The sequence below is a fragment of the Narcine bancroftii genome, chromosome 9, assembly GCF_036971445.1.
Source record: "Narcine bancroftii isolate sNarBan1 chromosome 9, sNarBan1.hap1, whole genome shotgun sequence".
Taxonomy (NCBI): domain Eukaryota; kingdom Metazoa; phylum Chordata; class Chondrichthyes; order Torpediniformes; family Narcinidae; genus Narcine; species Narcine bancroftii.
The window spans coordinates 6,318,297-6,341,969 of NC_091477.1; the positions used below are offsets into that span (position 1 = coordinate 6,318,297).

The 23,673-nt window shown below is 44.1% G+C and overlaps 1 long non-coding RNA gene across 2 annotated transcripts in view; it reads right to left on the reverse strand.

Annotated features, from left to right (window-relative positions):
• The window catches only part of LOC138742810 (uncharacterized), a 131,318-nt gene that overhangs the window by 49,049 nt on the left and 58,596 nt on the right, over positions 1 to 23,673 (reverse strand). For both annotated transcript variants that reach the window (XR_011344418.1, XR_011344417.1), the window contains exons 4-6: positions 21,709 to 21,759; positions 20,638 to 20,740; positions 2,135 to 2,196 (exon numbers count right to left, since the gene is read on the reverse strand). This is a non-coding gene — a long non-coding RNA (uncharacterized lncRNA). The remainder of the gene's footprint in view (positions 1 to 2,134; positions 2,197 to 20,637; positions 20,741 to 21,708; positions 21,760 to 23,673) is intronic.

The window sequence follows — 23,673 nt, forward strand, 5'->3', positions numbered from 1 at the left end:
AATGAATGAGCAGGCTTGAACACCAGACAGCCAACTGCTTATTTCCCCAGGTTCTAATTTATAAAATGTTAGGTTCTCTTTAAACCAAAATGCAATCTGTAAAAAAAAGTCTCTGGGATGATTTACATAGCTGGATGTAATTTTATGGCCTCTTATAGAGAGAGCTGTTGGCAGCATGTACTGAACAGTCCCACAAAATAAAAATCTCAGTTCCATGCATCTTTTTTTTTCCAGTACAATCAGTAAATGCAGGAACTGAGAATTTTCAATGTCACAAGTAATAAACAATACATTTTTTTTTATGCAGCTGGGGGCAGGTGCAAAATGGAACTGTAAATGCGATGGTTCTTGAATTGTGGTGGCATTATTATCAACGCTATAATGCCCTGCCCAAAGCAAATTACACAAATGTATCAGTGAGCTGGGTTCTGCTTAATGATCCCCACTTGAAGTCGAGCTCATTAAGGAATTGAGAAGTCAACAGGCAGCAATGCAAAAGTTGCCAGCAAAGGCAGGTTCATAAATCATTTGGAAATGTTAAAAGCAAATTTCACGCACAAGCACGTGGCCATGGAGGGCCCCTGTGTTGTTGGTCAATGAGGAGGAGATGATGTTGCCAATCCATGCTGATTTTGACCTGCCACTGAGGATGTTGAGGATCCAGCTCCAGATCAGAATTTGAGACCCTTGAGTTTGAAGGCAACTCTCAGAACTCGGGGGTCACCTACCGAGTTTCTCCAGCACATTCGTCTATCGCAATCAAGCTTAGCATCTGCAGGCTTCCTTGTTTAATCACGGAGACTGATCATCAGTTTGGCTGGTAATTATGGTGTTGAACATTGAGCTGCAGTCAGTGATCAACAGCCTCACATCAGCGTTCTTGTCATCTAGTACAAAATGGAGGGCTAGCAGTCGCTGTTGCGATGAGGAAGAGTTAAAACACGGAAGTCTGCAGACTCCATGGTAGAAGTAAAAATACAATGTGGTGCAACTCAGCAGGTCAAATTGTGTCTTTTATAGAGCAAAGATAAAAATACATAACTGATATTTTGGGCTTGAGCCCTTCATCAAAATGGTGGCAAGCATCTGAATGAAAGGGTAAGGAATTGAAGTCAGCACCTCTCCTTCCTCAGGAGTTTGCAGAGGTATGATATGGCATCGAAAAATTTCCAACCTCCAATGGCAATGATATGGCATCGCAGCCTGGTTGGGGGTGGGGGGGGGGCATCAATATCTCTGAGTGGAAAGCCATGCAAAAGGTCATGGACACAGCCCAGGACATCACAGGCAAAACTATCCCCACTATCGAGAAAATCTACAGAGAACGCTGCTGTCGGAGCGGCAGCCGTCAGTTATCCTAGTGGGCAGCGCAATTAGCATAGCGTTAAGTGCAACACTGTTACAGCGTCAGTGAAAGGGACAGGTGCTTGAATCCTGTGCTGATTGTAAGAAGTTTGTATCTTCTCCCCTTGTTTGTGTGGATCTTCCCCAGGGGCTCCGGTTTCCTGCCACCTTTCAAAATGTACCAGGGATTGTAGGTCAATTGGGTGTAATTGGGTAGTGCGGGCTTGTGGGCCGAAAGAGCCTCTTATGTGCTCACACAAAGAAGGCTCTTTCAGCCCATAAGCCCATACTACCTAATAAAAATGTTTAAAAAGGTCACGCAGCATTCAGAGGAAAGTAAAAGGCAGGGGATATTTTGGGCCTGAGCCCTTCTCCCGACCTTTCTATTTGGGTGATTTTCAGCTCTCCTGATGAAGGAGGAGGGCTCCAGCCCGAAATGTCGATTCCCTTTTGCTTCCTATGGATGTTGTGTGACCTGCTGAGTTTCTCCAATTCATTCATGTGCTATGAGAAGGGGATTGCCACATTCACAACTCAGACTCAGAATTTGTGAGATATCAATAACTTTGGGCATAAAGGATTTAGTGTGGGTGCATATTCAATTGACAGGTGGAACACTGCTTGGAGGGGACTCACCACAGAAAGCCCAGTCTCACTGCCATTGGTCCAGTTTAGGCCCCACGCAATGGTTATCCTCAAGATCTATGTCTCTGCAATAGTAGTGACTACGGCAATGAACGCCAGGGGGTGGTGGTTTGACTCTTATCCTTCATTGACACATTTCACTCACCACTTAAAATCCACTCGAGTGAATGCTGTCTCCATCTTGCTGTCTGCTTCAATTTCTGGGGCCTTTGAAATGGAACGGAACATGTTGTTAGTGAACATCCCCCATTGTGGCCTTATGTTAGAGCCAAGGGTGCAGTTTGGGGTGCAGGGAAAGAAGGAAGGAGATCATTGGTGAAGCTTCTCTCTAGCACAGCCCTTCATTGATTTTAATGGAGATTCATTCCCTCTAATGGCGCTCGCCATTTTAAAAAAACTTATCTGGGCAATATTTCTTAATTTAAATCTATTTTGTAATTGTGAAGCTCAAGGTTTCAGATTCGCATGGGTGATACAGCAAACACTATTATTCGAAAAAAGACCTTGAAGCCAGTAGCAACCTTGGTAATATCAGCAACAATAATGTCTGCATTTTCTTTAATAATTTGGCTAATAAGCCTCTCTCGTGCTGTGATGATGGTTACAGGTTATACCCCTTATGCTAATGTTGATATACTTGCAAATTCAGCTCATTCAAAGGCAGAGTTGCTTCAATATTCAGAAAATACACTTTACATTTTATGAAGTCTAAAGGATGCATGAGCTGAGAGAGTAAATTGGGGAGGTAATCTTCATTGTTGCGAACTCTATTTAACCATTTTTGTGTCTCCCCAATGCCATTATTTTCACAATTTGTTTGCAATTGATTGAAACGGAAACAAGGGAAAGTCACTACTGATATTTATACTGTTGCAACGACCGGTCTTCTATTTAATAAGTTTGCCTTGAAAGGTAAGTGGGAGGAGATCATTGCCCTGAGTCATTAATACTGAGAATATGTGTGCAGTAAATCTTGCCTGAATTTAACTCATCTTAGCCCTAAAATTCTCACTTGACAAATTCTTCTGCTGTTTTCTCAAACACACAAGCTGCACAAGGCTTTGTAAAGAAATGATTTCTGATGAGAAGAGTATATGGGATAGAACTGATAACCTTGCATTTAATTGAATCAAACTGCATTGAATTGAATTGAAATTAATTAATTGAATTGAATGGAATTGAATGGAATTGAATTGAAATGAAATGAATTGAATTAAATTGAATGGAATTGAATTGAACGGAATTGAATTGAACTGAACTGAATTGAATCAAATTGAATGGAAATGAATTGAACTGAATCAAACTGAACTGATTGAATCAAATTGAATGGAATTGAATTAAACTGAACTGAATTGAATTAAATTGAACTGAATTGAATCGAATTGAATTGAACTGAATTGAATTAAATGGAATTGAACTGAACTGAATCAAATTGAATGGAATTGAATTGAACTGAACTGAATTGAATTGAACTGAATTGAATGGAATTGAATGGAGTTGAATTAAATTGAAATGAATTGAACTGAATTGAATTGAACTGAATGGAATTAAATTGAATTGATTAGAATTGAATTGAATTATATATTGTAACATGTACTGAAATACAGTGAAAGGCTTTGTTTTGCGTGCCATCCAGACAAGTTCACTCTCACAAGTTGGGTCGGCATGGTTAGTGTAACACTGTTACAGTGTCTGTGAAACAGGTGAATCCAATGCTGTCAGTAAGGAGTTTGTATTGAATTGAATATTTTATTCATATAGCACATTTTAAACATAACGGAATGTTGCCGCAAAGTGCTTCACATCAATTAATCAAAAATAGACAGAGCACAAAATCAACAAACACCAAAGATTAGACACTGGACAAGAGAGTCGTCTTGCAGAAGAGTAATGGGTTGGAGAAACACGTTGGGGCGGGGTGGGGGGGCGACAAGCTGTCTAAACACACTGGCGCGGCTGACTCAGCCCTGTGCCCTACAAGCCCAAACTATCTAGGCCGACATTGCACCTCCCTAGACAACCATGACAAAAGCAAGGCCAAGACTTTTATCTGAGGTCAGGGTATCAAATACAAATTCAAAGCTGATCATCGTTTCTTAAAGCTGCAGCCGTTATAATGAGCATCATTTAAAAAAAAGTGAGATAACACTCTTGGAGATTGGTGCGTCATTAGGGTAAAACGCAACAAGACACTTTGAACCAAACACAATTTAGACTTTAGACTCAGAACCATTACGTAAAAATACATAAACTAAATTTATTATACCTAAAACACTCAGTTATAATTATATTTTTAAAAAATGAGAAATCCCTGCCACCAATACTTCAACTAGAAAGCACCAGAGGGTTGAAAGACCACGGCAGCCCTCGGTAATCAGAGTCTCTCCGTTCACGTTCCCAGGTGCCTGGGGTTATAGTAGAGGTCCCTCCGTGCCCCACAGGCATCCACATTATTACCAGCCTCCACAACGTGGTCCCTCAGGAATGCTCCAGGTGGAGAAGTCCGACTCCGCGAACAGTCCACAGTTCAGCACCATATCCTCGATGAGGCATCCCCTTGAGCACATCTGCCAACTTCACCCACCGACAAACCCTAGGCTCCACCTTGGCCGCCGCAGCTCCACGTCAGTCGGCCCAACCCCAGGCTGGGCTGTCCTGGCCTTCACACCAGTTGCTTCGGCCACACCGCTGTCCTCCAAATCTCCACTCCGACATTCCAGGCGCCCACCACAGCCATCGGGATCTCCGCAATGGGCGCTCTTCAGATGGAGCTAGAGTAGGCACCAGCTAATTTTTCAGGCCACAGTAGATCCCTCAACCACTCTCTTGTGCTCGTCTGCTGGTTCAAGTGCCTCAGACATTGTCTATGGCTACATACTTAAGGTAATATGCATCCAGAGTTTGGAGAGTTGCAATGAGCCATCTCACAATCTCCCCGTGTCCTCCGAGTGGTCCAGTTTCCTCCCCTCCATTCAAAATGTACAGGGTGGGGGGGGAAGGTTAATTGGGTGTAATTGGGCTGTATAGGCTCATGGGCCGGAAGAGCCTGTTACTGTGTTGGAAATTTAAATTTACTTAAGTACAACAGGTCAAGCTAAGTAAAAATGTCTCGTCTTCAGTTAAGAGTGTGCCACAGCCACATCAGTTTACAACTGAGTTTCATCACCGATCTGCTGGACATTTCCAGTGTCCTCTGTTTCAATTTTAAGTTTAGTCAAACAGTATAGTAACCGGCCCTTTCAGCCCATGAGCCCATGCTGCCCAATTACACCCAATTGTCCTACAACCCCCTGTACAATTTGAAAGGTGGGAGGAAACCGGAGACCCCCCCCCCCCCAGCGAAATCCGCACAGACACGGGGAGAATGTACAAACACCTTCCAGACAGTGCAGGATTCGAACCCTCGTCCCGATCGCTGATCCCTTCTGCGCTCAGCAGGGCAGTGCAATTCCAAACACTTTGTGTAAAAACTCACTGAGTTCCTTGTTAATTTATTTCCCACCTATTCCCAGCTGGAAACTGCTTCCCACTCAGAGAAGTAACTTCAAAAGTGAGATTACGGATTTGATTCTTCCACAATGCAAACTCAAAAAACAGTCACTTGAGAATTTACTTTTCAATGTTAAGACGGTATTCCACATTCATTCTTTATAATGCAATCGTGCATTCTGCACATCTGTGAATTCAGCTCCCACACATTGACAGGCTTATGTCTATTTCCCACCCCTCCTCAATTCTAATCTGTTTCTCTGATTAGAAAAAAAAGTCACAGCAAAAATGCAAAGGGAAGAAAAGAGAAAAATGAATGAAATCCATGCTGAAATTCATGATTCACTGATTTTAAATGTTGGCTCAGACCCACAGGATCTGACAATGCAGAAATTACAAACAGTAATAAAGCACAAGCGTCTCCAGACATTGTGGTTGATGGAAAAACCCAGTGCTGGAGAAACTCAGCTGGTCAAACAGTATGCTTGATGCAGGCTCCATTATAATCCATAACAGTGCTGCTCCATCAGAGATAATATGGCTCATAAGAGACTGTACTTGTGTCCTCTTAGGCATGTGAAGTCCTCACCAAACTTTCAAATGAGAATCAAGAAGTTATCCACAGAGACCAAGTCAATAACAACGTCTCCATTGCCATTAAAACACAAAGTCATCTTCTGGTACATATGGTCGCTGATGGGAACGAAACCCTGGGACTGGGATGTAGCAATTTATACCCCATCTTGTACATGCTGGTTATATAATCATAGATGAAGGCTCTCAAGGGGAGGGGGGAAAGTTTAGCGTAGCGGTTAGCACAATGCTGTTACAGCACCAATGATCGGTACCGTGGATCCAATCCTGCGCTGTCTGTAAGTAGCTTGTACATTCTCCTCGTGTCTGTGTAAGTTTTCTCTGGGGGCTCCGGTTTCCTCCAGCTCTTCAAAGTGCTCCGGAGGTTGTAGGTCAATTAGGTCCAATCGGGTGGCATGGGCTCATGGGCCACAATGGCCTGTAACCAGGTTGTATAGATGACTAAATGCCTAAATTGTCAGCATATGGTTCTCAACCTATTTTTCCCCCACTCACATGCCACCTTAAATAATCCCTTATTAACCACAGAGTGGTAAGTGAGTGAGAGAAAAATTTAAGAACCAGTTGTAGATATTTATTGTGCAGAAGGAGGTAATTCAGCCCATCAAGTTCATGCTGACCAAAAATTGGCTTTCTTTTGGACAAACAGCACTATTTCTGCCCACGAGCCTCTGCCTCCCAATGGACCGACAACAACCCCCCACCAGGACATTTTGAATGGTGGAAGGAAACTGGATCACCCAGAGGAAGCCGATGCAGACATGGGGAGGATGGACAAACCCCTCAGAGACAACGTTGGATTTGAACCCAGATCTCTGGCACTGTAACTGTGTGGCGCAAATCGCTATGCTCGCCATGCCGCCCCATGGTTCAACATAGTTCTCCGTGGTGCAACTCTCTTCTCTGTTCTCTGATCATCCCATTGTGTATTTTATTTTAATTTCAAAACTAAACATTTGTCAAAACAATGATAATGTGTTTATTGTCATACACATTGTACAATGTACATACACATTGAAATTTTAAATTGCTCCAGCTGAACAGGTACTCACACAAAGAAAAAGAAACAAATACAATAGTTTACGTTCCATTCAATCAGGAAGAAGTAACAAAGACAGAAGATGAATAGTCAATAAATACTCTTGTAGAGTGCGTCGAAAGAACCAAAGACTTGTTGATCCAAACCAAGGCTTTTATTAACTAAAAGACTGGAGCATATCACAATTAGGTCGACCAGTCCAAAATGACCTGGTCTGGCTAGGAGCAATCTTTTAAGACTTGCCAGTAGGTGTGGCTACACTCTCAGCCAATCACAGTCATCCTACACTACCATCTGTACATAGACACATTGGTGATAGAATCTGTACTATCACAACTCTCAGTTGCCATGACGCACAAAAAAGTGGGTTTATAACAGCGTGGTGTCCTTGTGGTGTCCGAGCACTTCACGATCAGTGTAACAAGGGGAGGGTTAAGACCCTGATGGCCATTGGAAAGCAACTGTGCTTTAGAGGTGCTGGTTTTCAGGCTTCGTGGCAGTGAGAAGTGGTTGAGTCTAGGGTGATGGGAGACCTTTATGATGTTGGCTGCTTTCTTGAGGCAGTGCATCACGTGGTTGTCTTCAGTGGATGGGAGGGCAGAGCCTCTGATGGAACTGGTTTTAGAACCTAGAACATTACAGCAGAATACAGGCCCTTCAGCCCATAATGTTGAGCCAAACAATACTACTCCACAACAAATCAAACATTCTCTACCTCACAAACATAACCCTTTGTTTTCCTGACCTCTTTTGAAAGTCCCGATTGCACCAGCCTCCACCGTCACCCCCACCAATGCATTCCAGGTACCCATCACTCTCTGTGTTTTTTAAAAAAATGTACTCTGACATCTCCCTTAAAACTTACCTCCACTCGTCTTAAGCAGATGATCTCCGGAATTTGCTGTGGTCACCCGTGTTTGCTAAATTCTGCAGGTTTTTGTGTTCTTGTGCATTTGAATTACAAAACCAAGATACAGTATAAATATATACAAAATAAAACAAGTTCAAAACTCGTTACATCCTTGATGTTGTTCCATCTCTGCATTCACTGTTATGGTTCAATACAATAGTGTGCTATCTCATCTTTTTTTACCACTTAGGACAATAGTTATGTTTCAACTCGTGGGGTGAGGCTCCCTTCCATTGTTTGAGGGACTTCCTCTCTGGACACAGCCCCATGATGTCCACTGGTGGAAAGACTCTAGACAGTGGTCCATTCCCACACAGCTTTTCCATTGACTGCACCAAGTTTCATTGGATCTTTCAGCCCTCATTTCTGCAGGCAGGAATGGGCCAGTCGTCAGCACTCCTTTACAGATATCCCAAAGTGCTGGAAGACCAACAAGTTTCAGGGAGACAGAAGATGTGCTAATAAAGACACAGGGATACTGGAGAAACTCAGCCAGTCTCACAGCATTCAAAAGAGCTAAAGATATTTAGGGCCTGATAGGCTCTATCAATGACTCTCAGGACAAGAATAAACTCTAGAGGGTTGTTAACTCAGCCTGCAACATCAAAGATGCCAGACTTCACTCCATCGAGAACATCTACATGAGGCAGTGTCTTAAAAGAACAGTAGCCTCTATCCTTAAAGACTCCCACCACCATGGCCACACCCTCTTTATTCTGCTAACATCAGGAAGAAATACAGGAGCCTAAAGACGAGCACTCAACGGGACAAGGACAGCTTCCTCCCCGCTTCCATCAGATTTCTGAACAATCATTGAACGGAAGATACTGCCTTACCTTTTGGGCACTATTATTTATTTTTAATTTATGGAAATGCTGTGAGATGGTTCTAATATGAATATTTACATTATGACACTGCCGGAACTCACCAAATTTCATGACTTGTTCATGACAATAAATTTCATTCTGACATCATCCACCAGCTTTTTATTCATTTCACTAATGACTGTATTGGGGTGACTTGCTGTACACATGCAGAACTCATCAATTTCATCAACTTAGCTACTAACCTCCACGTAGCTCTGAATTCACTTGGATGATTTCTGAAACTTCAAGTTTACATTTGGTCTCATCTTGATAATGAATGAAGCTGAGGTCAGACATGTCATTCGAGGAATGGTTGGGGAATTAAAAAATGGTTGGCTGCTGGAAGCTCAAGTTTAGACCCTGAAACAGAGTGCATATGATCAGCAAAGCATCACCACACCGAATCTGCATTTGGTCTCATCAAGGTAGATTCAGCATTAGATATGCTGAATGTAGAAGATTAGGTTGGGCACTAGGTCATGCCCATGAAGTAGTTTTCTACAGTAATTTCAATTTATTGCTTAATGCGCATTGCACTGAAGATCACTTATAATTCAGGGATATGATTAGGCTGGTTTGTCGGCCGCTCGCCGAGAACTACAGCGACATCACTTCCGGCTCACGCTGACGTAATGACGTCACAGTCACACAGATCCCTGCCGCCACCCCCCCCACTTCCCCTATGACCAGAGACCAAGAGCCAGTGCTACGACGGTCACAGCGACCCCGGTGGCCGGCGGATCTTCTCAATCTGTAAATATTGTATGTTGTATTCTGGGTACGATTCCTTGTTACTGCATGCCACAACCCCCCCCCCCCCCCGCCCACCCGGGACAATTTTAAAGAAGGGGATGAATGTGGTGGTACACCATCGGCCTACTGCAGGGGAGGAACGATAGGCTTTATTACACTTTAGACTTGTAGTTGGCCCGATTCCAAGAGGGCGACCGAGGACAGGGAGAGGGAGGTCGACCTTTATTCCAGGGTCACAAGGGGAGGAGTTTCCAGGGAGTGAGTCACCAGTGGGGGATGGGCCAGCTTCCCATTGACAGTCACAAATTTGCATATTTGTATCACCACAGGGCCAGAGTCCTTCCTCAAGGTATGAGAAATAAGAGAGATAAGGTGGTTCCATAGAAAACTGGGGTAAGAGGGCAAGAATAGGAGGGGGAGGAGGAGAGACCAAGAGAGAAAAAGTGTTAATTGGAGAGAGAGAGAGAGAGAGGATGGGAGGCATGGGGAGAGAATGGGGAGTGGGGTTCTAATGGAAACCAGAGTAGATGATGTTAATATCATTCATTTGGGAGGTCCACAGATGGAAGATGAGGTATTGTTCCTCCAATTTTCAGGTGGTCTCAATCTGGCAGTGCATGAGACCATGGACAGACATGTCACCAAGGGATTGGGACGGGGAACTGAAATGGGTGGACTTTTTTTCTGTTGGTCTGTACTCCTCTCCCTCCCATTCTTGCCCCTTTCCCTTAGTCTTTTATAAAGATGCCTGTCTCTCCATTTTACTCCTACCTTGAGGAAGGGCTCAGGCCAAAAACATAAGTAAATATGTCTATGGATGGTGCGAGACCGGCTGAGTTCCTCCAGCATTTGTGTGTTTTTACCACAATCCCAGCATCTGCAGAGTTGTGTATTTCAGTAGAAGACTGCTGGCAAGGAACCAGTACTGTTCCTGATGCAGCAAGAAAGGCCACTTTGCTAAAGTGTGCCTCACAAAACCAGCCGACAGCTCAGCGCCCTCTATGACCTCCACACCTCACACGCGGACCCCTCCACGTGCGCGTAGTGGGTGGCGCCATGGTCCCCGCTACAACTTCCGCCTTTCCCGACTCTGATGGTGCAACATTTGGCTCTGCCAGCAACGATCGCAGCGTGTGCCCCGTGCACCTGGACCAGCTCTCGCCCTCGCCAGCGCCGCTCGCCGAGAACTACAGCAACATCACTTCCGGCTCACGCTGACGTAATGACGTCACAGTCACACAGATCCCTGCCGCCACCCCCCCACTTGCCTCTGACCAGAGACCAAGAGCCAGTGCTACGACGGTCAAAGAGACCCCAGTGGCCGGCGGATAGTCTCAATCTGTAAATATTGTATGTTGTATTCTAGGTACGATTCCTTGTTACTGCATAACACCCCCCCCCCCCCCCCACCCAGGACAATTTTAAAGAAGGGGATGAATGTGGTGGTACACCATCGGCCTATTGCAGGGGGCAACCTCTGTACCTGCAGGAATGTACCACCAGTCTACTGCAGGGGGCAACCTCTGTACCTGCAGGAGTGTAAGGGGACAGGACAACACCTGGCCGGCTGTCAATCAGTCGGTCTGAATGGATCAAGCCCCACCCGGTCGGGTGTCAATTACCCTCCGCGATATAAACCTGCTCCAGCCTCCCAAAGCCACACTCAGACTTACTGCAGCTACAGCCAGCCTGGCTCTGTGGAAGTCTTTGTGGATTAAAACCTGTTGTACAATCTTTACCTTGTGTGTGTCTGATTCTGGCTAACAGCACACCACAATGACATACAGCAAGGCACCAAGCACTTTCGTACCGCAAGCCCGTGCTGCCCAATTAAACCCAATTATCCAACAGCCTCTGGTACTTTTTGAAGGGTGGGAGGAAACCAGAGCACCATGCAGACATAGGGAGAACGTACAAACTCCTTACAGACAATGTGGGATTCGAACCCCGGTCCCAATTGCTGCCGCAGATACAGCATTGCGCTAACTGCTATATTGCTCTATGGTTTTGAGATTGATTGAAGGGAATCGATCAACCCCCTGGCTCTTCTTTCACAGCCAAGCCAAGATGAAATCAAGGCAGCACCCCTCCATCATTCACCACACTTCACTGGGTGCATCCTGCAGTGCAACAAGTACAGGAGGTGAAAAGATGCTACAGAAATGCAAATCTTCAGAGCAGTAAAAACAGTCATGTAGTTGGATGAATGAGATGAAGACAGGATTATGACGAAAAATAAAGTGTGGGACCTATCGGGAAAGTAGGCGTTTTTTAAAAATTTGTTTCGTATGTAGAACAAGATGTCTAAAAGCAAATTCCTGGCAAAGATTTCAAATAAACAAAACCCAGTCAAGCTCCAATTTGTTCTAGCTTTGAGCTTCAAATCCAATTTCTTTGCCAAAATTTGCCAAACACAATTTGCTTTCCATTTTTTAGCATAATTAGAAGGTGATGTTTATATGTTTATTTTCTTGCTGAAAATTGTGGAATTGCTGATCAGTGTGGTTTCCTCAACTGCATTCGAAGAAAAATTCTTTAACTCTTCAGTGGTTGCTGTGGAAATCAAATGGCGCTGTAGTGTGATTTAATTTTATTTAGACATACTGAGTGGTAACAGGTCCTTCTGGCCCACAACCCTGTGCCGCGCAAATACCCCAATGAACCTACATCACCTGATTTTTTGGAATGCAGTGAACTCAATGTTCACATCCTGGAATCGGAGAGCGCTCAGAAGAAAATTGAGGTGTTGTTCCTCCAATCTGCAGGTGGTCAGGGTGGGGTAGTGTGAAAGGCCATAGAGAGACGTGTGAGCTAGAGAGTGTGACTCAAAATTGAAATGGTTGGCTACAGGGAGGTCACTTTTGTTGTGGACGGAGAGGAGGTGCTCACCTACCACTCCACCAGCCTTCGCGTCCAGCACATGATCGGCCGGAATTTATGGCACTTACTACAGGACCCCACCACCAGACACATTTTTCCTTCTCCTCCCCTCTCAGCCTTCCATAGGGTTCGCTCCTTCCACGACTCTCTTGTGCACTCTTCCCTCCCTACCCATTGTGTCCCCCCCCCCACCCCCCCCAGCACCTTCCAGTGTGGTTGTAGGTGGTGTAATACCTTCACCCGCACCTCCTCCCTCACCACGGTCCGAGGTCCCAAACAGACCTTTCAGGTGAACTCATTTACTGCAACCAGTGCACCCTCTGTGGCCTTCTCTATATCGGAGAAAACGATCGCAGATTAGGAGATCGCTTTTCCCAGCACCTCCTCTCCATCCGCAACAAAAGCAACATCCCCGTAGCCAACCATTTAAATTCTGCATCACATTCTCAAGCTCACATGTCTGTCCATGGCCTTTCACACTCCCCACCCTGACCACCCGCAGGTTGGAGGAACAACACCTCATTTTTTGTCTGGGCACCCTCCAACCTCAGGGCATGAACATTGAGTTCACTGCATCCTATTAATCAGCTTGCCTTTCCCCCCTCTCCCCCCTTTAACTAGTTATTCTAGTTCCTACTTCCTTTCTCTCTCCACCTAGCCTAGACTCCTCCCCCCACTTCCTGCAGTTCTCCTGCCCCCCCTCCACCTATCATTTCCCACCCTCACCACCCCCCACCCCCTTCCCTCTTGTGTTTGACAATTTCTCATGCTCCCCCAAACCTTGATGAAGAGCTCAAGTCTGAAACATTGGTGATCCATCTTCACCTTTGCTACATAAAGGCACAGTTTGACCTGTTGAGTTTCTCCGGCATTTGTGTGTGTTTTTTGGGGCTGTAATAGCGTTGATGTTCCTGCTACGCTAACCATGTCTCCTGGATGGTGGCTTTCTGTGAGCTGTTCTCTGCACATCGATTTTGGAAAAGCAGGTGGTTTAAGGATTGTGGGATATGGGCAGGTAAGTGGAGCTAGTCCACAGCCAGTTCAAGCACGATCATATTGAATGACAGAGCAGACTCGAGAGTCCAGTTGAAACCTTCCCTTTAATTCTCCAGGGTTGAATTGAAACTTTCCCTTTAATTCTCCAGGGTTGAGTCGAAATTTCCCATTACATTTGCTCCCTCTTTGAGGATCACCAGAAACCACAATTTCTCCCTGACAACCCAGACGCTGCACGGCTGGACTGTACCTCCTTCCTTCTCTTTCATGTACTGCAGTCATTACCACAGAATGATTTGGCACCAAGACCCACAGAAGTAAAGGGTCGCTCCTTTAAACAATTTCCTGGAGCTTTCAAAGGCATTCATATTGGCTCGGCAACTTGTTTGCTGTGTATTATACGAGCTGCCTTTTGTGAAGGAAACGCTACTCTATGACATAATAGACGATGGTGCCTAATTGCAGTTCCAGCATTATTGGTGTTGAAGCAAGAGGACAGATTAAAATTCATCAGGTTTGGTCCTTAATGAAAACAATTATGTTCACCAATAGATTTGATGTTTTCAAAAGAACGTCATCATTATCTTTTCTCTCAGCCCAGATTATAGAAACGTCCCATTCACCATCAAACAAAACCAGCTTTTAATCAAACAATCCTTTGCATTTACTACTATTGGAAACAGTGTCTCCTCCTCACTGACGATCAACACAGGCACACATCAAAAATGCGTACTTAGCCCACTGCTCTACTCACTTTACATCCATTACTGAGAGGCCAGGCTCATTTCCAATGAGTAATTGAGTGGTGTCACACTAACAACTTTGCACTCTAGGTGAGCAAAACCAAGGAGATGAGGGTGGACTTCAGGAGGAAGTCAGGAGAATATGGCCCAGTCCTCATCGAGGGCTCAGCAGTGGAGAAAGGTCAGGAACTTCAAATTCCTGGGTGTCTTCGAGGATCTGTCCTGTCCTCCGTGTCAATGCAATCATGAAGAGACACACCAGGGGCAGTACTTTGCAAGGAGCTGGAGGAGATTCAACATCAGGGCAGCAGTGCTGCCAGAGCGGCAAAAAAATACAGGGAATTTAACTTACTGTTGTGGGGATTAACAGGGGCGGCAGTGGGGTATATAAAATACAGCAGGGATTTTACGGAAGCAGGTGTTGGCATGGGTTATAGGGAGTGTTATGGGAAAGTGTACGCGATGTCAGATACACGGAGTTACAGGGAATTTGGCGACATCTTCAAATGAATTATGGCTCCTCGGACCCTCAAATGACCAGCCGGGATATTTTCAGAGGGGACAAAGTGGTGATTAGGATGAAAAATCCACACCCCGGATGATGGGATCCACAGGATTTCTTAAAAAAAAGGTCGGAGGTGAAAATTTGGTTAAAAAAATGGATGACAAAAGGAACAACATCGGGCGATGTTAGCACATGCTCGTCAGCAGGACATAGAAAAGGAAGAAACTCAAAAGGAAAACAACAAAAAAGTGAAGAAGAGAAACAGTAAAGTGAAAGAGAGAAAGTCAAGAGCCGGGGCCTGGGAAACCAGGGTGGGGAAACCAGGGCCGGGAAAACCAGGGCCAAGGAAACAAGGGCCAGGACAGTGGGAGGCCACACTCACGAGCCAGGGCCAGGACATTCAGGAAAACCGGAGCTCGGATTTATGGAAATGTCGAACCAACAGTGCTTCAAGTTCTTACAAAATAAGGCTGAGGTGGCACAGATGAGTAAACAAAGTCCTTTAGTGCAAAGGAACAGCTCATTTGCTTCATTTCATGAAGTGGGGAAATGCATCTGTGAAGTGGGAATCAGCAGAGTGGACCTGTCAATGGAAGATCTAGAAATCATTCCGAATACATTGATAAATGATGGGAAGGTAGAGATGACTATTACAGCTGCAAAGGAAGGCATGTTGTTTGGGTGGATGGGCACATGAAGCTGTAGAGAGCAAGAGTGACCTGCTATGAAAACTGAAAGCTCAATAGGGAGTTGAAAAAGGAAAGTATGGAGAAATATCTTAACAAGCAACAACAAAATTGTCTCCATTAATTATCTTCAGTTTCTTACTAGTCTTACAAACAATTTGAAGCCCCGTATGTTCACGACAACATCCTTGAAAAGTTCTCACACTTCTGAACTTTGAAGTTTGTATAAATCCCTGCTAAATGAAATGTGTGACAAAGGCTATTGGCCTGCTAAAATACCCCTAATGATGGAGAAGCTGTGATCTCATTGCTCTGTAAGAGGTGTAAGCTCTCTTCTTTCCGTGTAATAAATGCCTTCAGGGATTATGTGGGGGATCGTGGCCACTGCACCCTCCCCCCCCCCACCTCAACAGCCCATGATTGAGCTGCTCAGAGTATTTGTTCTGGAGAGTGTGAGAGGGGATTCAGTCACATGGACTTTTTAATAGCAACTACATGTTCAAGAATTCTCATAAATCAGCACCTATGTTTGTTAAACCACACGGACCTTCTCTAGTTCAGTGGAATCCTGAGCTGTAGGCCATTTCATGGCTGCAGTACCACAGACCAAGACAAGTGATGCTTCCCCCCCCAAAACAAAAACATATTACATCTGACCCTTTGTGGAAATTATTGTGAAACTTATCAGTGGTGGCATTTGGAAAGTAGGTAATTAGTTTTAAATTGGTAAAAATACATGAATGCTGTATTTTTCTTTATTTGTTGATAATTATATTTTATGATAATTAATGAAAGTAATCCTTTGTCATATTATTAAATTATACAACTCTCTCAGTTATACAACGCTAAATACAACATGGCGGCCGCCAATGTCAGGTCACGGTTTTAGCATTGCACCCCTATTCGGTATGTCATCAAAGATCCCCACCCTGAAAACTTCAATGGGTATACCGTGGAGAGCAATCCGACTTGTAGTATCACTGTCTGTAACAGAGGTAGCCAATACTGAGGACGAGAAAAAACTCCTGAAGGTTGTTACCTCAGCCTGCGGCATCACGGGCACCAGTCTTCACTGCATTAAGGGCATCCACAAGAGATGGTGTTTTAAGAAAGCAGCCTCTATCCTCAAGGTCCCCACCCATCACCCAGGCCGTGCCCTCTTCACTCTGCTACCATTGGGGAAAAAGGTACAGGGGCCTAAAGACGAGCACTCAGCAACACAAGGACAGCTTCTTCCCCGCTGCCATCAGATTCCTGAATAATTAATGAACCAAAGACACTGCCTGACTTTGATTTCTTGCATTATTTTGCTTATTTATTTTGTAAAGTGGGTTATATAAATGCTTACTTCGTGACGCTGCTGCAAAATAACGAATTTTGTGACATGTTCATGACAATAAATTCTGATTCTAATAACCCTTTTGTAATTTTTCTGGTGATATTTCAGAGAGTGACTGTGTCTAGAGAAATTAGTGTAAAGGATGACATGTTTACGAATACCATTGTCCCATTCAATCAATCGTAGCCTGCTTAACAAAAAAATCTTCAGAGAGGTAGCAAAATTGCACTCTCTAACAAATACCTGAGCAACTTTCTTGCAAACCTGCATTCGTTATTTTAATGAGGCTTCAGTGAAATGGAGAATAGCAGGGCATTTAGGTGTCAGACAGAGCCCAGGCATTGTCTCAGGAGTCCAGCAAACAAAATCTCAAACCATATTCTCATGTGATACTGAGGGGTTATTGAACCACAGTGATAGAGGCTGTGAATTCAACCCAGGAATAGAAATTCACTTTGGGCTGTGCCTTGTGAGTGCCTTGTGGTCTGGAAAAAAAGTGTCTATTTACAGTCAGATGATAATAAACTTGAATTTGAGCTAATTGTTTCCGCTGGTGTACGTATCCTCAGGATTTCATTGTGTTGACTTCAACATCTATAATTGAGGACAGACTTCAACTTTGTGATCGCTCAGACAGAAGATGATCCCAAAACATTATTTCAAAGACCAAGATCACAACATAGAGGAGCAGAAGTCTATTGAGTCTGTTCTGCCATTCTATCGTGAGTTGATCCATCCTCCCACTCAGCCCCACTCCCTGGCTTTCTCTCCATTACCCTTGATGCCCTGTCAATTTCTGTCTCAAATACACCCAACAACTTCACTTCCATGGCTACCTGTGGCAACAAGTTCCTCAGACTCAAGACCTTCTGGTTAAATTATTTTTTTTTAGCATCTGTGTTTTAAATTGACACCCTTTTATTCTGAAATGACCTCTTGCAACATGACCTCTTGACTCTTGAACTCAATTCCCCTATTAATGAAGCCCATCATCCCATAGTCCTTCTTAACTGTCCTAGCAATCTGTCTGCGTCCTTGACAGATGCATGAATTTGTTCATCCACACTCTTAAATAACTGACTATTAACCCTGCACTTGTCCTTCCAAAATGCATCACCTCCCACTTATTCAGATTGAACTCCATCTTCTACTTTCCCACCCAACTCTCCAACCTTTTCTAACATGCCAACCTTCAGCACCATCCTCAACTCCTCCAACCTTCGTATCATCAGGCAAACTTACTGACCCGTCCTTCTGCCTCTTCATCTAGGTCATTTATAAAAAGACCACAAAGAGTAGGGGTGCCAGAACAGATCCCAGCACCTCTCCACTAGTCACTGACCTCCAGGCAGAATGCTTTCCTTCCACTACTGCTCTCTGCTTTCTACATCCAAGCCAATATTTTTTTATCCATACAGCCAAGGTTCCAAGGATCCCATGCCTCATGACTTTCTGAACAAGTCTCTCATGGAAGACCTTGTTAAATGCCTTACTACAATCCATATAGATCACATCTACCACCCTATCCTTATCAATTTCTTTTGTTACCCTCTCAAAAAACTCAGTTAGGCTTGTGAAGCATGACCTACCCTTCCCAAAGCCACGCTGACTATCCTTGAGTAGACTCTACCTCTCCAAATGGTCATAGATCCTCTTCTTAAGAATCCTCTCCAATAGTTTGCACCCCACTGACATAAGACTCACTAATTCCTAGGGATTTTCCTTATTACAAGGGATTCACATTTGCAATTCTCCAATCCTCTGGCACCTCCACTGTGGCCAAAGAGCCACAGCATCTCTGCACTGTCAGTAACGTAGGAATAATTGGATAATCTCAGAAGACTCGTAGAATAGGGCTTTCTGCCCAGCTTGTCCATGCCAGCCAAGTTGACATTCTGGGCCAGTCTCAGAATAGAGGAGTTCAAAACCATTAGAGGAATAGATCAGGAGAACACAGAGTGTTCTTTTGCCCAGAGTAGGGGAATCAGTAACCAGAAGTCATAGGCTTAAAGAAAGGGGGTGGGGTGGGGGTGGTGCAGTTGGAGAGATTTAGAATCAGAATCAGGTTTACAGTTCTGAGCATGTGCCACAAAATTTGTTGTTTTGCAGCCGCAGTAATGTGCATTACAGCTGCAAAATTGCTATAAATTACAGTTCCATATTAAGAGGAATTTGAGGGGTAATTTTTTCGCACAGATGGTGGTTTGTGTATGGAATGGGTTTCCGGAAGCGGTGGTTGAACATTTCTCTGAATGCAGAGAAGGGGTTTAAAAGTTTAATAGATAAAAGTGCTGGAAAAACTCAGCAGATCCATATGAGGCAAAGATATATAGCCAAAATTTCAAGCCTGAGCCCTTTGTCAAGGTATGAACAAAAAGCAGCCAGGTGTCTGAAAGATAAAGTGTGGGCGGAGGGAAAAGGGAGCAGAGGCCAACAGGTCACGGGGGGGTGGGGGGGGGGGGGAGCAGAAGAGATAAAAAGCTGAAAAGTTTAAGGAAGGGGGAGGGGAATGACCAGATGAATGGGGTGAGTAAGAAGGGGGTGGGGAGTTGGAAGAAAGGAGACAGAATGAGAGGGAAAAAGAGAGAGACAGAGACAAGGGAGGGATGTAATCAGGCGGCTGAAGGAATGAATTGGCATTGAGAGTAGTTTGTATCAAGTAGATCAATGTGTCATGCTGTCCTGAGTTCTTAACATATTCCACTTGAAAGGGAAGACAGAGTTCAATATAACACCTCAACCCAATAAATCTGTTGGGAAACTGCAGGGCTCTGATAGTACAGATTCTATCACCAATGTGTCTATGTACAGATGGTAGTGTAGGATGACTGTGATTGGCTGAGAGCGTAGCCACGCCTACTGGCAGGACTTAAAGGATTGCTCCTAGCCAGACCAGGTCATTCTGGACTGGTCGACCTACTTGTGATATGCTCCAGTCTTTTAGTTAATAAAAGCCTTGGTTTGGATCAACAAGTCTTTGGTTCTTTTGACGCGCTCTACAAGGGGACACTTTATACATTGGATGAAAAGTTTACAGGACTTCACAGATTAATGGAAATGGAGGGAAATAATAGACCGGTGTGGCGGGGACGGCAGAAAGATGCTGATTGGTTGGAGGTGACAGGAGGCTGAAAAATGCTGACAAAGCATTTAAATGCAACAATGAGGGATATACATTTTTCAGAAGCCTGTTAATACCAGAAGCAGTCAGAATGGCCAGGACACACAAGTGGACAATCAATCAATCAGGTATGTCTCTGTGGGACAGTCAGTGACTTTATTTGAGATTGCTAAATCAGTATTTCTTTTCATTATGGGTATTATGAAGAAGCTGGCTCCCAAAAAGATGAATGAGTACAAAATATCAACATTCCCTCATGGATATTGAGAGAAGATCAATCGGACTGCCTGAGCAATAAGGAGTCTGGAAATGTCACTGCCAGAATGACGAGCTCTGATAAATAAGTAATAGGGGATGTAAAGTTGAACACAACTCTTCAGTTTGATTGAATTACCTTTGGCAAGACAAAGACAATTTTTCAGAGCATTTCCTTATGAGATCAGGCAGGTTGGGCTCAGTCTGTGATGTAGAGGATGAGAAGCAATGCCTGTGCCTGATAGAGTAAGGTTAGACTGGCTGGAGCTTAGAAGAATCTAAGGGGGTCTTGCTTGATATACATAAAATCCTGATTAGCCTTAAATTTAGACATACAGCAGGGTAACAGGCCATTTCGGCCCACGTGTCCGTGCCGCCCAATTTACACCCAATCATCTTACACCCTCTGTATATTTCCAATGGTGGGAGGAAACCCCTGGGGAAAACCCACCCAGACTCGGGGAGAACTTACCACCTCCATACAGACAGCATGGGATTCGAACCTTGGTCCCGTTCACTTCCCCTAACCACTACACCAACAGTGCCGCCCAAACTGTGTGGAAGAATCTAGAAAACTAATAATAATGAGGACAAGCTTATTGTCATACACATTGAACAATGAACAAATGCATGGAAATTCATACCTGCTGCAGAAGACAATATAAAATTAAAATAAAGGGAGGAAAAAATGCAAAAGATAAATAAATAATGACAGTAACCATGGGACAGGCCTTTTGTGGTGTCAGAGTAGATCTTGATCAGTGTAACAAGGGGAAGTATGTTAGAAAGACACTGCTCTTGAACCTAGAGGTGCAGGTCTTCAGGCTTCTATACTTTCCGCCTAAAGGGAGCAGCGAGAAGAGGTCGTGACCAGGGTGATGGGAGTCCTTTATGATGTTAGCTACCTCCTTGAGGCAGCACCTCAGATAGATGTCTGTGGTGAGTGGGAGGTGAGAGCCTGTGATGGACATGGCTATGCTTTTTAAAACAATTTTATTTAAAATTTTAAATCACAACATTGGTTATAATATATTGATACAAACATCACATGATTAAATTTTAAAAAAAACAACCATCCCACTAACACCCTCCCTCCTCCCCTACTCACCTACAAAGGAAAGAAGAAGGAGATCATCAATTAAAACAATCATATTCAATGTTTCAGCTGTGGAAACTGAGACGTCCACTGAAGTGGTCTTCAAATTTTAAGACCAATAGCTTTTAAATATGGGCTCCATACTTTAACAAAGAAAAAATATTTATCTCTCAAGTTATACGTTATCTTTTCTAAAGGAATACAAGCCTTCATTTCAATATGCCATCTCGTCATATGTAAAACCAAATCAGTTTTCCATGTAACAGCTAAACATTTTTTAGGGAGAGCCAAAGCCAAACGTAAAAATTCAATTTGATACATAGTCAATCTCAACCCTAAGGCAATCGACTTAATATCCCATAATAAAAATAATAATGGCTCCAATGGTAAATTCACTTCTAATACCTGCTCGAAAAACAACTTAATTTGTAACTAAAAATGTTTTACCTGAGAGCGTCCAAGTTGAATGAAGAAAAGGTACCTATTTCCTGACCACATCTAAAACACAAATCCGAAGAACTAAGTTCATTTAAAAAAAAATTCTGAGGCGTTAAATACAGTTGATGTAAAAAATTATATTGCACCAGGCTATTTATAACCTTAGTCATACTATCTTTACACAAATTTCTCCGAACATTTTCATCTATCTTTCTATTTAAATCCAATTCCCATTTCACCCTCGATTTATGAACATCCAATTTAGCCATTTTATTCTGAAATAACTTATGCATCTCAGAAATAAATTTACTTGAATCTTCCTTAGTCAGTAATAATTCTAAGGGAGATTGCCGAGGTAATTTTAAACTATGAGCTAATTTCTCCAACAATTTTTTTTAACCTGATAATAACAAAAAAAAGCATTCAATGGAATTTGAAACTTTCATTCGATTAAAAGATAAGAACCTCCCTTCTTCAAACAATCTTCAACTTTTTAAATCCCCATTTGTCTCCATATTTTCAAAAACTGACATGGCTATGCTTGCATCCATCTGTATTCCTGGGCACTTGAATTACCAAACTAGGGTGTGATGCAGCCGGTCAGTATTACGTTCCAGAGTGCAGCGGTAGAAGTTTGATTGAGTATTCGACAAGATGGTGAATCTCCTCAGATGTCTGAGAGAGTAAAGGCGCTGCTGTGCCTTCATCATTGTTGCCACAATGTACTGGTTTCGGGAAAGGTTTTATGGAACATGGTCTCCAAATAACTTTAAGGCACTAACTCTCTCCTCTTTTGAACCCATCAATTTGATAGATATGTGGTCTGTCAAACTCCCCTTCCTAAAATCAACAATAACCTCCTTGATTTTGGTGAATTTCAGAGGAAGGTTGGAACCACCCAGCCAGACACCTGACAACCATCCTGTATTCTGACTTGTAATTTCCAGTAATTAGGCCGAACTAGATGGAATCATCATCAAATTTGTAGATTGCATTGAAACTGAGCTTGGTCGCAGTCGTTGGTGCAGGGGAGTAGAGTAGGGGTCTAGGCACGCAGCCTAGGGGGTTGCTGTGTTGATAGACAGGGAGGAGGGCGGGGGTTGTTGCTGATCTGCACTGATTGGGGTCTGCTGATGAGAAAGTCGAGAATCCATTTGCAGAGAGACAGACATAATCCCAGATCCCTCATGCCTGGACACAGGTTTTGCTGATGAGCTGTAACCAATGAGATGTTGATCTTCCTGTGATCCAGATACTATTACTCTCTGTTGTGAAGACAGGAGAATTCCCATGGAGTACTAATGGGTGAGGCTATTCAATCCCCTGGTGTAGCAGTGGGGGAGAGTGTTCCATCCCCTGGTGTAGCAGTGGGTGAGAGTGTTCCATCACCTGGTGTAGCAGTGGGTGAGAGTGTTCCATCCCCTGGTGTAGCAGTGGGTGAGAGTGTTCCATCACCTGGTGTAGCAGTGGGGGAGAGTGTTCCATCCCCTGGTGTAGCAGTGGGTGAGAGTGTTCCATCCCTTGGTGTAGCAGTGGGGGAGAGTGTTCCATCCCCTGGTGTAGCAGTGGGTGAGAGTGTTCCATCCCTTGGTGTAGCAGTGGGGGAGAGTGTTCCATCCCCTGGTGTAGCAGTGGGTGAGAGTGTTCCATCCCTTGGTGTAGCAGTGGGGGAGAGTGTTCCATCCCCTGGTGTAGCAGTGGGTGAGAGTGTTCCATCCCTTGGTGTAGCAGTGGGGGAGAGTGTTCCATCCCCTGGTGTAGCAGTGGGTGAGAGTGTTCCATCCCTTGGTGTAGCAGTGGGGGAGAGTGTTCCATCCCCTGGTGTAGCAGTGGGTGAGAGTGTTCCATCCCTTGGTGTAGCAGTGGGTGAGAGTGTTCCATCACCTGGTGTAGCAGTGGGTGAGAGTGTTCCATCACCTGGTGTAGCAGTGGGTGAGATTGTTCCATCCCTTGGTGTAGCAGTGGGTGAGAGTG